Source organism: Grammomys surdaster, unplaced genomic scaffold (genome assembly GCF_004785775.1).
Source record: "Grammomys surdaster isolate TR1022 unplaced genomic scaffold, NIH_TR_1.0 66, whole genome shotgun sequence".
Classification (NCBI taxonomy): domain Eukaryota; kingdom Metazoa; phylum Chordata; class Mammalia; order Rodentia; family Muridae; genus Grammomys; species Grammomys surdaster.
In genome coordinates, this window is record NW_021604568.1 from 6,036,644 (window position 1) to 6,041,279 (window position 4,636).

Here is a 4,636-nt window from a genome sequence, read left to right on the forward strand (position 1 = left end):
GTGCTGTGTGTGCTGTGTGTATTGTGTGTGTGCTGTGCTGTGTGTGCCGTGCGGTGGGAACGTGGGCGGCTTGCTAATGGAGTGTGTGTATATGGAGGCCAGAGGATGACAACAGGTTGTGTGCTTCAATCGATTCCCTACCTTTTTTGTTTATTTAAGACGAGGTCTCTCTATTTAGTCCTGGCTGTCCTGGAACTCTCTATGCAGACCAGCATGGTCTTGAACTCAGAGATTCTCCTGCTTCTGCCTCCCAAGTGTTGTGATTAAATGCATGAGCCGTGGGGTTTTTGAGACAGAATCTCCTTTTTGTGTGTTTGTTTTTGTTTTGTGTTTTGAGATAGGGTTTCTCTGTGTAACCCTGGCTGTCCTGGAACTCAGAACTCAGAAATCCGCCTGTCTGCCTCCCAAGTACTGGGATGAAAGGCATGTACCACCACTGCCCTGTATGAGGCAGTATCACTTTCTTGACGAACCTAGAGCATTTCATTTTGGTTTTTCTAGCTCGCCTTGACACTCCTGTCTTCCATCTCTTCCCCAGCAATGTCTTTTCCACACCATGGCTGTATGATCTAAGTAAAGTCCAATAGTTGGGGTGGAGAGATGCCTCAGTGGTGAAGAGTACTTACTGCTGTATCAGAGTACCAGAGTCTGTATGTCAGCATCCGTACCAGGAGGCTCCCTGACATAGGGTCTGACAGCCCCTTTTGTCCCACCACAACACAATGAAACTTTTGACGAATGGTGATGTGGTGGCTCAGACCTTTAATCCCAGTACTCAGCAAGCAGAAGCAGGTGGACCTCTGTGAGTTGAGGCCAGCCTGGTCTACATAGTGAGTTCTAGGCCAGTCAAGCTACAAAGTGAGACCCTGTCTCATTAATTAATTAATTAATTAATATTAAACTTAACAATGACTTTCTATGATGTTTTCAGAAAGTCTAGAATCTTTCTGTGGCCTCTGAGTTATGGCCTTATCCCCACCTATTTTTCACCAACCTCTCCAGCCTCATCAGGACATCATCCCTGGACCACTCCCCATCCTGACTTGCTTTCGGTGTGTCAACGTTCAAGGGCACACTTTTAGGGCTAGTCTACCTCTGCCCAATACTCTCTGGATAGAGTGGACTTTTCCTCTCTTACTGGGGCTTCTCACAGCTATAGTTAATGAATTATTCGGACCATGTTTAATGTTTCTTCCAGTTGTATTATGAAGTCGAAGATGACTCTCCTGATTCTCCCCTCCCCTCCCCTTCCCTTGAACCTTGCTCCAATCTTAGCTTATTCACCAATGAACCCTCAACATCCTGGGGAACCAGGCACTCAAAAATCAGCGACCCCTGTCTGCATAGATGAGTGAAGCCCACTGAGTCTAAGGGAGCAGGGAGTCACCTGAGTGAACTGCAGTTAGATCCAAGTTCAGGGGCTGCAGCTCAGCCATAAGAGGCCTGCATGAGGGAGGCCCTCAGCTGGATCCCAGCAACTCTCCAGTCAAGTTAGGGTTAACTCTGTGGATGAGGGATATCACGATTCCCACAGAATCTGATCCCTTCAGCAATGTAGCTGTGACATAACAAGTCACTTTGGGAAGGAGGACTGAGTAACTCTCATCTCCCAAGGAGATGGCCACCCTCTGCCCTTAGCCATGGGCCTCTGTGCGGGGGCAGAACACCTTAGCCCGGGCATTCTAGTCCCCATCATGCAATTCCCCTGGAAAGGTAGCCCCCTCCAGAGACGTACCCACCTTCATACCCTGACTGGGAACCTCTGCAGGGAAAAAGAAACTTGTCTGCCTATGAAAGCCCAGTTTCTGGGGAAGCTTTCTCAGGGATATATGTGATGTCTCCAGATTTCTAACCAAAGGGTATGGGGCTGCAAAGTTGTTACTGGAGAGCTCCTCACTGTCTTCAAAGTAAATGCCTTTTCCTTCAAGGTTCTATGGCTGTCTTTTCTGCTAAGGGGCCATCATCACCTTTCCTTTTGTTCTTGGGCTGATCAAACATTTTAACATTTGCCACATCTCTCTTCACACCTTTCTCCATCCTCCCAGCTCCCCTGACAAATCCTTCCTGCTTGACAGAACCCCCTAATATTTTTCTCCCCTGAGCTGGGGAAGACTTGAACTACTAAATTGGCTTCCTGAGTCAATCTGAGCATCTTGGTTTTAGTCTGGAGTAAAAATCAGGACTTCCATGGAACTTTTCAAATTCCAGATAATAGCCCACAGAATTCCATCACTTCTTGAGAGCCCCAATCAGAGATCGCTCTTTGGTGGTGTCTATGAAATGTGACAACCATTGTGTCATGAATCCTGCTAAAATACCTCTGGTGGGGGCTGGAGAGACAGGTTACCAGTTAGGAACACCTCCTGCATTAGACCTAAGCTAGATTCCCAGCACTCACAATTTTACAGAACTCCAGTCCCTGGGGATGCAACACTCTCTTTGAGCTCCAAGGGCACCAGGCATGCATGTGGTACTCAGACATACGTGCAAGCAAAAGAGTAATGTACATACATATGTTTGATTAAATAAATCTAAAAACATTAGGAAAAACATCTCTGATGATAAAAAGCAGCGTCTACTGACTGCATATAAAGCATTGCATTAACTTTCTTAATCCTCAGAGTAGCTTTAAAACGTGGATAGCTCTATTGTGCCTGTTACCTGAAAGGAAATGAAGGCACTGGAAATCTGAGAAACTTTCCTAAGGTTACAGGGTAGGGTGATGGCAGATTCACACAGGGAAAGCCTGACATCAGAAGCCTCTGTTAACTGATGCACCACCTCTCATGATGCCAGTGGAGTGGCCTCTCCTGCCTGGCCATCAGTCTTGCCTACATCAGTATCTTTGTCCGCCCCATCTCCCTGTTCAAAACATCTTTCCCTCTGCCTCTACAAACAGGATTCCTCTCTTCAGCCAACTAACTCAGCTACCCATCCTCACTGACCCACGATGGCTTGAGAACCTCCCAAAGGACTAGGTACCGCCCTGCACCCTTCAGACACTCTATTAGAGGATGCAGGGCTGGAGAGATCCTCTGGGCAACTTAGTTTCATGCTACACCCTCAGAGGAGAGGCACTAAGTAGCAATTGAGAGCAGGCCATGTGGATGGAGAATTCCTGGGAAGCAATGTGGGAAGGAGTCCTGGAGAGCTAAGGGAGTAGCAAGGGGTCCTTAGCCCAGAGGTCTTCACTACTTCTTCCGTGCCCTTTAATAAAGATACGATGAAGCATAATGAAGGCCCTAGCAAATACTATTTCACCCTAATCCCCACCTCGGGTCTTAGTAGTACCAAGGACATTGTGGAGAACAAGGGATCCCACCATCCAAAGTCAGACAGGTGCACAAACCCCCGGGAGGTGAAGCACAGGAAGTGGGATCCCCTTGATGGCCGACCCTTGAAGCAAGAGCTTTTTATAACCGTTAGCTGGCCTGAGGACACAGGGATGCAGCAGCTGCCTCAGGAGAGGGTGAGTCACATGACGAGATAGGCCTGAACAAGCTAGATGTTCCTCCATACAGGCCACGGAGACAATTAGAGAAAGGGGTCCGGCCGACACCCCCCGGGGGGTACCGTAAGGGAACGCCAGGAGGGGTACCCTGTGTCAATGCTCTCTGCGACTTTCCTAAGGCTGGAGGGGAAATCACCTGCTCCGTCAGGCGCCGCCGGCGACTTGTCCCGCGCGGTGCAGTTCTTATCCCCCTAGCCCCACCAACGAGATCAAAGGCGGGGCCCAGAGCAGTTCCCTTCTAGAGAACGCCATGGTGGCCATTTTTGAGAAGGGCACTTTGCCCATACAAGGGCGGGGCTTCTTTTCTCATTTTCAAATGTCCTTGCGGTTTAGACCGGCTTCTCCCGCGGCCATTTTTGTTTTGGGTAGAGAGGCACGCGTGACTTGTTCCCTTTTTTGTCCGCTAGAGGTCCCGAACCTTTCGGCATTTATTCCTAAAAGATCCCAGGATTTCCCTGCCCGCTTTATTTCCTTGCCCCTAGGACCCCCACATGGAAATCCTATAGATTTCCTTTTCCTCTTCCTTGTCTTTCCTGTCCTTCAATCTCTGCGGCTCAGCGACTATTGCACGATCTACTGATCTCCCCCATATTCCAGCGTGTGTTCAATCTGGCTTCAAGCCCTGTTACTCAGTAAGCTCTTGGGGTCTGACTTCCAGGACTTTATGTGTCCCCTTTGTCCCTCATTGATGTCTTCCCAAGATTAAGGTGGTTTACAGGGACTTTGGAAGGTGATGAACACTAAATGCTTGAAGTGAGGATAGTCCTGAACCCGTGCCCAAGACAGCCTGCAGACCTCTCCAACCCCAGTGCCCTCTTGCCTACGCTGGCAGGGCTAATAATCTAGAAGAGACAGAGCAGCTACACTCCAGGACTCAGTAAGAAAGGCCTCAGCTTCTGCTTTCTCTTCCTGCTACCTCAGCTCCCCACACTGCCCCGTGGGGAAGCCCACAGGCGTGCCTTCTTTTGAATTAAAATGGGTGCCAAGAATCCCCTTCAATTGTCCACCAGCCAACCCCAGTCTGTTCAGAGGAGCCTCCTTTCAGCGCCAGGGACCCAGGAGCTGTTAGTACCAGGGAAAAAGTTCCCCTAACCCCCAACCCATAGGGACTGAAACAGTTTCAAG

At 49.2% G+C, this 4,636-nt stretch overlaps 1 protein-coding gene across 5 annotated transcripts in view; it reads right to left on the minus strand.

The window, feature by feature from the left end:
- The window catches only part of Cuedc2 (CUE domain containing 2), an 8,150-nt gene extending 4,391 nt beyond the window's left edge, over positions 1-3,759 (minus strand). For 3 of the 5 annotated variants that reach the window (XM_028773577.1, XM_028773570.1, XM_028773549.1), the window contains exon 1: positions 3,648-3,759. The gene's annotated coding sequence lies outside the window, so the exon portion shown is untranslated. The remainder of the gene's footprint in view (positions 1-3,647) is intronic. The other 2 variants (XM_028773585.1, XM_028773559.1) reach the window with 1 other exon arrangement.
- Positions 3,760-4,636: the final 877 nt, after the last annotated feature.